A 12,277-nucleotide genomic window follows, 5' to 3' on the forward strand; every position below is an offset into this window, starting at 1 on the left:
TAACCTATGCATCCACAACTCAGAAAGGTATATGTCCCCTTGAGTTGTTCCTCTTCATTTGTATTTCGACCATCATCTATCAATTGATAGTCAGGAGTAATTGTGCATCCGTGTTTATCAATGCTTATTATTCTTGTGGTCCGTCAAGCCATTCTATTCCAGAATGACTAGGAGAAACAAGCTCCAGTACCTCATCCATTTCTAGGATTGGGTCAAAGCAGTTGTATTCCGTAGATCAACTGCAATCAAGCTTTTGATTCTGTTCTACCCTGAAGTATTACCCACTTTATGTCAAGAATATCGTGGGAATTACACCATCTCTTACAAATTCTTGATGCAGTGATACTTCGCACCATCATCATTCATTTCTCGGTCCTAATGTTGTTGTAACTAGAATGACGACAAGTGATTGTGATGTGTGAAATAATACTCCTAGCAACTAGTTGCTTGGTAGTAAATGGACAATATTCTCATTCTTAGCGTGTTGGTTATTGAATCATCATCTCTAAGATAGATTGTGCTACCTAGTCCTTATTTCTGGAGAACTCTTCGATCAAGGAGTCAGGATTGTGCCAATCCTTGATTATTTGATCATATCGTCTTGCCTGAGAAGCAAGATTGTTCTCGAGCTTAGTAACATATCGGTGGTTCGTGATTTTCTGATTATCTTCTCGGAAGTATCACCAGGTTGTCCCCTGACTGTTATGTTGAACTCGTGATCAAGTTGGTTTCTTGTAAATCACCCCTTCTCCAAGAATCTGTGTTGGATACCCTGAACTGGTTGGTTAAGCTAAACAATGACTTGGAGAGTTGGAAGATGAAAGCTTGTCCGACTTAGTTCATCTCTAAGGGACATCCTTTGTGTGTGTGTGTGTGTGTCTGTTGAAGAAAGATGATATCTTCGTTGATTGATCCTCGTGATAAGTTGTCGGTGCTATTGTCTTATCCAATCCTTGATTTGCGTATGGGCTATCGTCAAATCAAGCCAGAACCAATGATGTTCGTAATGTTGTCTTACTCGTGGTTGATCCCTTGAGCATACACCATTACATCTTTTGGTCTGACCAATGCTATCGCCGTGTTCACATGATGGTGGAAGTCCAGTGATATGGAAATTCCGATGAGTTGCTATTGAGTCCATCAGCAGCATCTTGTCTCCTCCTTGATTCATGTTGAACATCAAGTTAGTGTTGGAAAGTTTTGTAAGCATTATCTTCATGTCCCGTTTATGAAATATATGTTTGGATGAAAGAAGTGACTTCCTATAATTCACGTGCATTCGATGTAAGTTGCCGCCATGGATTTGAGAAAGCTTGTTTTGCTTCCTCTGGAATCATCCCAAGTCAGTCATGCACGTGCGAAGTATACTATGGCTTGAGAGATTAGCTACCTCCATCCCATCGGTATTTCCTAGCACACCAAGCCACTGATTGATTTGTTCAAGGAAAAGAAGTTTTTAAGTGCTAATCCTTAAGGACCCAAAGGTACATGCGCAGGACTTCACTCTCCGCAATGATGGTTCCCAATCGGAACTCGGTAGTGTTTTATCATAAGACTTCTACGTGGTCATGCTTGTCTTGGACAGCGTGTTCACATGTGTGTAGCAGAACCAGCTCATATTTTAGAGCTTACTACCGTAGTTCATTTCGTGAGAATCTCGCAATGTCATCTCGTCGGTTTGTGTTGCAAAACTTTCTTTTCCAGGCATGCTATCTGAAATATTTTGTTATCAACCAGATTTGAATCTTAGGCAGATATGATGGTTGGAACATTCCCAGCATTTGCATTTTGTTCCCAGCTTGCACCCACCTTTATGCCATTCTACTATGGTCTACTTTCTTAGTAATTGGTATTCAGGGTCATCCTCAAAAGTGGGCTTACCCTGGGTCCCAACCATTTCCGATGATAAGCAAAAATCATCCATTGCGTTGTCTTCAACAAGGTAGTCCACATCATCCATTCTAGTCCGGGTATGCCATCCTTTCGTACTCAGCCAAATGATTGTTGTGGTTTGCCTTAGGCTGGTATAAAGAGTGTCAATGATCTCTGAGTCAAAAGTAATTCTTTTTGCCACTTAAGGGAATATTTCTGCGAGTCACCTTCCTTAAGGTGTCTCGTTGTGGTATCATGGCAACCTAACTCCTCGCTACGTTGACACCGTTCACCACCCTCCTAGGTGTGGGAATTCCGCTACTTATTTAAACCTTGTCATATGCTCATTTCCATCATTCTTGATGTGTGTATCGTGTCTCATCTCGACAGATGTCACTATATCTCGTTCTGTGAGTTGATCGTCGGTTGCTCGATATTCGAGAAGATCGATTCTTCGAGAGTTTCCTTTCTTCCCATTATCGTGTTGGATGGAGTTCTCACAGCAGGACATCGAGACAAAGATGGTGATCGTGTAAACGTTCTTATGAAGTGCAACCTAGATCGTGAAGACCGTGTTAGCTTTGCATCCCCTCTGTCTCCTTACCTCACGTCTTGAATCTCGGGACAAGATTCTTGTTTAGTGGGGGTGAGTTGTCACAGCCCTAGAGTTTGCTTGTAACTAGTGGCATTGCATCCATGCATCATGTTTAAATTTCATGAAACTTGAAATGGGGATTGTTGAAACCCTAGCACCAAATGAATTCAACTAGGTTCAATAAAAATATTTTCAATGATCCAAAATGCCCTTTAGAAAAGGTCATGATTTTTGTTAAAGGTGAAAACCTCTGCCAAAAGTCATGCATATATTTCTAGGCCATTCTGGATTTTTGAATTAAATCCTATTGTATTTGACTTTGGGCATTTAAATACTATAAATAATTTAAATGTTCAAATAATGTTGGAACTATTTTTGGGCCACTGAAATAATTCAGCAAGTGTCCATGAATATTTTCAGGATTTTAGGAAATGCCTTGGTATTTTTCCTAAGCTCAAAACTATAGCAGAAAACTAGAAAACAGAAACAAATAAACGAAGAGAGAGAGAGAGACCCACCTGACTTACCTGGCAGCCCATCTGCCCAGCCCCTCTAGCTGGCCCAGCCCACTGGCCGAAGCGGTCGTCTTCAACCTCTGCCAATAGGCAGAGGCGTGTCGATGCGCGCGCGCCCGAGGCCACCACCTCCTGCCTGCATGCCGCCTCCCCGACACGTCTGGACGACGCCACATGCCACCCTGGTCCCTCTCTCCCACTCCCTCGCCCTTTCCCCGCCTCTGCCCCCCCTCCGCAGCGCGCCCGAACACCCTGCTGCACGCCGACGAGCACCGCCGCAGCCACGGGCATCCCCTAGCCCAACCACCGTGACCAATAGCTCCGCAAGGACGCGAAGCATCTCCTCGATGAGCCACGCAAGCCAGGTTTCACCGCAACACCGCCATCAATGCCTTCTTCAACCTTAGGACCGCCGGCCATTTCTGTCAAATTCGTTGGCTCCGGACCGTCCCCGACCTCGCCGAGCGTCCCCTCGTCATAGCCTTGAGCCACTAACCTTCTCCCCTAACTCAGCATGCTCGCCCCCCATGCCGTAGCGCCGTTCCCCACGAGCACCGAAGCCGCCGTCCGTCATTGCTGCTGCACGCATAGCCTCCGTGCTCCCCTGGCCTCACCGTGCTGCTCTTAGTGCTCCCCGTGTCTAGCAGGTGTTGCCGAGCCTCTCCATTTGCTCACTGATGCACCATAGCGACGCGCCCGTGCACCACCGAACACCACCGTCGCCAAAGCTCGTCGCCGGCGCCACTCCGGCCACTCCCCGGCCGCGCGACCACCACGGTTGGATGCGGACGAGTGTCCGCATCCCGTAGCTATGCTCCGCGCGCCAAACGGCGCCTTGTAGGTGAATCCCGCACCGCTCCGCCGCGTCTAATGCCGGCGGCGGCTAAACGCCGGCAAGTTGACCGTTGACCATTGACTGGGTGGGCCCAGTTTGACCCCCCTGGTTCACTGACGTGTGGGCCCCAGGCCACTAACTAAACTAGGATTAGTATTAGTTTAACGCTAACTAAATTTAGTTAGTTAACTAACTACTGACCAGTGGGCCCCACTGGTCAGGTTTGACCCTGGGCGACCCAGTTGACCTGCTGACATCACAGTGACGTCATGCTGACGCAGTTAATTATTTTCTGGATTTATTTGTATTCAGGAAAATTCAGAAAATAATGCTAACTTCAAAATTTCATAGAAATTAATCCGTAACTCCAACAACAACAACAACAACAACAACAACAAAGCCTTTAGTCCCAAACAAGTTGGGGTAGGCTAGAGGTGAAACCCATAAGATCTCGCAACCAACTCATGGCTCTGGCACATGGATAGCAAGCTTCCACGCACCCCTGTCCATAGCTACGTCTTTGTCGATACTCCAATCCTTCAGGTCTCTCTTAACGGACTCCTCCCATGTCAAAATCGGTCGACCCCGCCCTCTCTTGACATTCTCCGCACGCTTTAGCCGTCCGCTATGCACTGGAGCTTCTGGAGGCCTGCGCTGAATATGCCCAAACCATCTCAAACGATGTTGGACAAGCTTCTCCTCAATTGGTGCTACCCCAACTCTATCTCGTATATCATCATTCCGGACTCGATCCTTCCTCGTGTGGCCACACATCCATCTCAACATACGCATCTCTGCCACACCTAACTGTTGAACATGTCGCCTTTTAGTCGGCCAACACTCCGCGCCATACAACATTACGGGTCGAACCGCCGTCCTGTAGAACTTGCCTTTTAGCTTTTGTGGCACTCTCTTGTCACAGAGAATGCCAGAAGCTTGGCGCCACTTCATCCATCCGGCTTTGATTCGATGGTTCACATCTTCATCAATACCCCCATCCTCCTGCAACATTGACCCCAAATACCGAAAGGTGTCCTTCCGAGGTACCACCTGGCCATCAAGGCTAACCTCCTCCTCCTCACAGATAGTAGTACTGAAACCGCACATCATGTACTCGGTTTTAGTTCTACTAAGCCTAAACCCTTTCGATTCCAAGGTTTGTCTCCATAACTCTAACTTCCTATTTACCCCCATCCGACTATCGTCAACTAGCACCACATTATCCGCAAAGAGCATACACCATGGGATATCTCCTTGTATACCCCTTGTGACCTCATCCATCACCAATGCAAAAAGATAAGGGCTCAAAGCTGACCCCTGATGCAGTCCTATCTTAATCGGGAAGTCATCGGTGTCGACATCACTTGTTCGAACACTTGTCACAACATTATTGTACATGTCCTTGATGAGGGTAATGTACTTTGCTGGGACTTTGTGTTTCTCCAAGGCCCACCACATGACATTCCGCGGTATCTTATCATAGGCCTTCTCCAAGTCAATGAACACCATATGCAAGTCCTTCTTATGCTCCCTATATCTCTCCATAAGTTGTCGTACCAAGAAAATGGCTTCCATGGTCGACCTCCCAGGCATGAAACCAAACTGATTTTTGGTCACGCTTGTCATTCTTCTTAAGCGGTGCTCAATGACTCTCTCCCATAGCTTCATTGTATGGCTCATCAGCTTAATTCCACGGTAATTAGTACAACTCTGAACATCCCCCTTGTTCTTGAAGATTGGTACTAATATACTCCGTCTCCATTCTTCTGGCATCTTGTTTGCCCGAAAAATGAGGTTGAAAAGCTTGGTTAGCCATACTATCGCTACGTCCCCGAGACCTTTCCACACCTCAATGGGGATACAATCAGGGCCCATCGCCTTGCCTCCTTTCATCCTTTTTAAAGCCTCCTTCACCTCAGACTCCTGGATGCACCGCACAAAACGCATGCTGGTCTCATCAAAGGAGTCATTCAGTTCAATGGTAGAACTCTCATTCTCCCCATTGAACAGCTTGTCGAAGTACTCCCGCCATCTATGCTTAATCTCTTCGTCCTTCACCAAGAGTTGGCCTGCTCCGTCCTTGATGCATTTGACTTGGCCAATATCCCTCGTCTTCCTCTCCCGGATCTTAGCCATCTTATAGATGTCCCTTTCACCTTCCTTCGTGCCTAACCGTTGGTAGAGGTCCTCATATGCCCGACCCCTTGCTTCACCAACAGCTCGCTTTGCGGCCTTCTTCGCCATCTTGTACTTCTCTATGTTGTCTGCACTCCTATCCAGGTATAGGCGTCTGAAGCAATCTTTCTTCTCTTTAAGCGCCCTCTGGACATCATCATTCCACCACCAGGTATCGTTATCTTTGCTTCTCCTTCCCCTGGACACTCCAAACTCCTCCGAGGCCACCTTACGAATGCAAGTCGCCATCTTCATCCACACATTGTCCGCATCCCCTCCTTCCTCCCAAGGGCCCTCCTTAAATACCCTCTCCTTGAACACCTGAGCTACCTCCCCCTTGAGCTTCCACCACTTCGTTCTAGCGACCTTGGCACGCTTATCCCGCTGGACACGAATCCGAAAGCGGAAGTCAGCAACCACCAGCTTATGCTGGGGTACAACACTCTCCCTAGGTATCACCTTACAGTCTAGGCACGCACGCCTATCTTCTCTTCTCGAGAGGATGAAATCAATGTGGCTAGAGTGTTGGCCACTACTAAAAGTCACCAGATGTGATTCTCTCTTTCTAAAGAGGGTGTTAGCTACAATCATGTTGTAGGCTAGAGCAAAGCTTAAGACATCTTCTCCTTCTTGATTCCTGATGCCATAGCCAAAGCCCCCATGTGCCCCTTCGAAACCTGTGTTAGATGTACCCACGTGGCCATTGAGGTCTCCTCCTATGAAGAGCTTCTCACCAATCGGTACACTCCTAACCATGTCTTCCAAGCCTTCCCAGAACTCCCTCTTGGTGTTCTCATTGTGGCCTACTTGCGGGGCATATGCGCTGATAACATTGAGAACCAAGTCCACAGCTACCAGCTTGACCAGGATAATCCGGTCCCCACGTCTCCTGACGTCTACCACTCCATACTTGAGGCTCTTGTTGATCAAGATGCCTACGCCATTTCTGTTTGCAGCCGTCCCCGTGTACCACAGCTTGAAGCCGGTATCCTCCACCTCCTTCGCCTTCTGTCCTCTCCATTTGGTTTCTTGGACGCAAAGGATATCAACACCTCTCCTCACCGCTGCATCAACTAGCTCCCGAAGCTTCCCTGTCAGAGACCCTATGTTCCAGCTACCTAAGCGAATCCTCCTAGGCTCGGCTAGCTTCCTTACCCTTCGCACTCGTCGAGTCAAATGCGAAGACCCTTGCTCATTTTCCACTACATCCGGGCGCCGATGTAGCGCGCCACTAAGGATGCGACGACCCGATCCTCGCTCACTTGCCACCGTATCCGGATCAAGATACGGCGCGCCACTTGGGGGGTGACGGCCCGGCCCTTGCCCATTTTCCACCACACCCGGGTTCCGATGTGGCGCGTCGCTGAGAGGGTTACGCCCCAACGAAAATCTTTTGGGTTTCATCTCCATAAGAGTGGCTAAGTTTTTACGTTGGCTCGCCAGGCCTATCACAACCCTCCTCCTTTACCCGGGCTTGGGACCGGCTATGTTGAGACAACATAGGCGGAGTTAGAAATTAATCCGTAACTCCAAATCAAACAAATTATATATGAAAAATGATCAGAATAATTCAATCTATCCATCCATACCATTTTCATGCATGTTAGAACAACTTATAGCTACTGTTTAGGACAAATCTAATGAATGGTATTTAAATAACCATATGTTGAGTTTGAATTTGAACCTTGGGTTCAAACCAACTACACTTAATTGTGTTGCTAGTTGCATTAGCCCAACACACTCATTCTAACATGTCATGATCATGCATCATATTGTGCATTGCATTGATTGTGTTTCTTTCTCTGTTGCCGGTGTTGTTCCCCCTCGTTAGACGTTGTTTCGACGTTGTGATCGTTGACACTGATGAAGACTCAACGCTATCTTCAGAAGTGCCAGGCAAGCATAACCCCCTTGTTCATTCCGACACAATCCCACTCTCTCGCTCCTGCTCTCTTTTACTGCATTAGGACAACAACGATTCAACTGTTACATGCTGTGGTAGTTGAACCCCTTTCCTCTGCATGACCTGTCATTGCCACAGTAAATAGATGAAACCCACTAGTATGAGTAGGAGTTGTTTGAGACCTAATGTGCCTACTCATTCATGCTTGTTTGTCATGCCTGCTACTGCTTAGAGTTGAGTCAGGTTTGATTCATCGGGGATGAATTGGAATAGTGATGAACATGTCCTACTGTGTGTGAGCTAAGTGTGTGAACACGATTTGGTAAAGGTAGCGGTGAGAGGCCATGTAGGAGTACATGGTGGGTTGTCTCATTGAAACCGTTCTTAGGAACTGAGTTTTGTGTTTGTGATCCATGAACAGCTACTACCACGCACTGGGCCCGAAACCAATGGACCCTCTCGACTTATTAACTGCCCTTATCCTTTGTCCAGGAGTTGCAACTAGTTTCTGGTGTTTGTAGGATATGTGTTGGCGGCCATGCGTAGTGTTGACCCTAGGGGTGGGCTATGATGCGGTAGATACACCGTGGCATGGTGTATCGGGCACTCGTTTGGTGTCTCGGGAACCTGCACACATTGTTTGGGGCTGTGAGCGAAACTCCCGCCGGATCTCCTCGCGGATGGAACACGAATAGGCAATAAACCTGGACTAGAGACTTGTGTGGTTAGTCAGGTCGTGGCCGACTCCCTCACCAGGCTTCCGCTTGAAGGTTGCCGAGATACACGACGTGTACATGGTGGTAAGTGGCAAGAGCGTGTGTGAAGAAGTGCACCCCTGCAGGGTTATCATTATCTATTCGAATAGCCGGATTCCTCGGATATGGAAACTTGGACCCCTTACATTGTTCATAGATAACTTGAAGTGGATACTCTAAGACTCGCAAGATAAGTGTGAGTGCTATGGATGGCCTTCTCGTAGGGAGACGGGAGCGGATCCATAGTGGTGTATTGATATGGTGAATATGTGGACTCGTGTGCGCCACCTCAAAAGAGTTGCTTGCAGTCGTAGTTCAGGTTAGCCACTGAGTCAAAGCTGGCTTGCTGCAGTTGAACTCCACCACCCCTTTGTTGATACCGATGCTTATGTAGATAGTTCTGATGTAAGTCTTGCTGGGTACATTTGTACTCACGTTTGCCTATTTATGTTTTGTAGAGAGAGACGTCAGTCTCGCTAGTAGTTCCATGTGGACTTCGACGTTTAGCTTGATACCTCAGCTCCGATCTTGTGCCCTCGGCAGGATCTGGTAGATAGTCAGGCTTCTCAGCCTTCTTCATTTGTAGTTGTCTATACTCAGACAAGTTAAGCTTCCGCATGTGCTCGTTGCTTGTATGCTCTGTATGTTGGGGTCATGAGACCCATGTTTGTAATACTTGGCTCCTCGGAGCCTAATGAATAAATACTTGAGTCGTAGAGTTATGTTGTGATGCCATGTTGTATTTACACATATCGAGCATATTGTGTGTATGATTGAAAGGCTTGGTATGTGTGGGATCCGACAATCTAGTTGTTTATCCTTGGCAGCCTCTCTTATGGGGAAATGTAGTCTAGTGCTTCCATGAGCCATAGTAGTCCGCTACAGCCTGGTTCACCGGAGTCCTGTTAGCCCAGCACTACTGCTCAGGACACCTGACTGGCCGGCATGTGTTTCACTTCGTTCCTGTGTTTGTCCCTTCAGGGAAATGTCACGCGGTGACATCCGGAGTCCTGCCTAGCTTGCTACAGCCCGGGTTCCCGGAGTCCTGTTAGCTAAGTGCTACAGCCTGGATTCACACGCTGCTGACCGACATGCTCGATATGATTCATGTATGCATGTCCCCATAGGTTTGCCGCTTTGGGTTCACGACTAGCCATGTCGGCCCGGGTTCTGTCATATGGATGCTACCGACACTATCATATACGTGAGCCAAAAGGCGCAAACAGTCCCGGGCCATGGTAAGGCGACCCCCGTGGGAATACCGTGTGTGAGGCCGCAAAGTGATATGAGGTGTTACCGGCTAGATCGATGTGACTTGGAATCGGGGTCCTGACAAAATCACACTATCCGATACACACCATTTTTATGGTGTACGGCGCAGAGGTGATACTGCCCTGTGACATCATTCATGACTCACCTCGAGTGCGCATGTACGAAGAGAAAGAAGCCGAGCTTGATCGGCAGGACAGTTTGGACACCCTGGAGGAGGAGCGTGACGTTGCAAAAGCCCGCTCCGCATTCTATCAAAAACATGCTCGACGGTATCAAAGTAGAGAAGTATGGGCCAAAACTTATAACATTGGCGAACTCGTCCTACGCCTACCAGAGAAGAAAAAGGACAAGCTCAAGCCCAAATGGGAAGGTCCCTTCATCATCGATAGAGTTCTAACCGGTGGAGCGTACCGTCTGCGTGATGCATCGGACAATCGACTCGAGCCAAACCCATGGAACGTGGCCAGACTCTGAAGGTTCTACGCCAAGTGCCGGACTCTGTGTTCGTCTCCTTACCTTCGCCCTTTTTTATATATATCCGCTACCTTTCTTTCTTTCTTTCTTCCCTTTTTCTTCACGGCCTTAAAAGGTTAAAATGTTTCTTGACTACACAATCTTGACGCGCCATGCGTGCTCATCATACCTAGGGGTTTCCTATACAGAATCTTAAAATAATTATGTTCCGCGCTCTATGCCCCCTGAACATGTGTTACTTTTCCACATGTACCTTTTCTTCGCCATTATATGCATCGATATGACTTAAGTTTTGGCCAAGCTGGGTTGCCTGGCTCTTGTGTTTATGCCCTACGTTCCCATTAATTCGGCTAGGGCATAAGGGGAGCACCTCTGTGATTGTTACTGTCGGGTCAGGCGGATGTGTACCTTAGACTGGGTGAAGCCGAAAGCTAGCATTCTTAAGGGAATATTCAGTCGGAGAACAAAAGATGACTTTTACTTATTGCAATACTTGCCCCCAGATGTTTATATCTTGCGTCTCTTTTCGCAGTTCGGACATGCACATTAATGGATGCGTACCCAGGGAAAGGAACCCTTAACGAAACTATTCTCCCTAGAAGATGTTTCTTACTATCCATGTAATTTAACATAGCTAGTTGGGTACTTGTTTGTTCAAGCACTTATGACCCCTATGCTTGGTTTCCACGCGTACCCCGGTTTTTACATAACTGAGCGGGTATTCGGATACACTCCGGACTATCGGGTCCGGAGGTCGAAGCGAAAAGGTCCGGCGTGACAAATGATTTACAATCCCGTTAGGGACAAAATATGTCACTTGAAGTACACAGTCACTTAGACTGACTAAATTCTTCTTCTATACCATCCAAGAGGCTGTCTAGCCAACAATCCTGTTGGGAATACTTTGCGGCTAATTTTACCTGGTCATATACCAGACTAACGGGGATCTCTTTCCCATCAGACCCTACAGGTCCGACCTCGGCCATGTGGTTCGGGTCAGCCTTGGTATATCACGTCTTCACCATGGCCCGTGCTCCCCTTACACCTTGTCGGCAGGCAGATATCTTCCACAATTGGAAGCGCCGCCGCGCTCCCTTGAGCATCTTTACGATCTCCCCCATGCCTCCTGGCAGGGAGACGGATGGCCACAAGGCCTGGGTAATGCCCTGCATCACCTGCCGAACTTGTTCGTGCAATTGTGAGAGCTCTTGTAGAAGATCGCCCACAGATCCGGGCATCTCCTCTTCAGGACGACCCGTCAGCATACCTACAGATATGACTTTGTTATCCGGTTTCCTTGCCGAACTCTATAAAAGTTTGTTCAAGAACTTACTAAAAATGCCGCGTCGAAGCCTCTTATTCTCCTTTACGGAGTCAGCGAGCTGGGCCTGAACATCTTTCAGTTCAACGCCCAGCCGGGTATTGGCATCTTGGAGATCGTTTTTCTCCTGCCTAACCCGCGTAAGCACGCGCTCGCCAGCCTCTAGCTATCATTGAGCATGTTTCTCATCCCCTCGCACGATCTTCGGATTCACTCTGGGATTATCTGCAGAATCTATTGTTAGATTTGCATGCATGTCAAATACTAACTGGTACATGTCATTTCATTCTTTTCGATCAGGACAAGTATTACCAAATGGGGCCTTCTTGGACTCCTCCATTTAGGTAACTGCGACCCGTAGCTGGGCTTTGCACTCCTCTAGCTCTTGAGACAACTGGGTATTCTTCTCCATAAGAACCTACGCATGTAATGATCCTTAAATCAGTTGTGCCAACTGTTTCAAGTCTCAGGGGCTACTGATATACATAATTATCAGATTTTCTTACCCATATATCCTTTACATACTGGTTCGTGGCTCTGGCAAGGCCATTTGAGTAGCT

Source organism: Triticum aestivum, chromosome 1A, assembly GCF_018294505.1.
Source record: "Triticum aestivum cultivar Chinese Spring chromosome 1A, IWGSC CS RefSeq v2.1, whole genome shotgun sequence".
Classification (NCBI taxonomy): Eukaryota; Viridiplantae; Streptophyta; class Magnoliopsida; order Poales; family Poaceae; genus Triticum; species Triticum aestivum.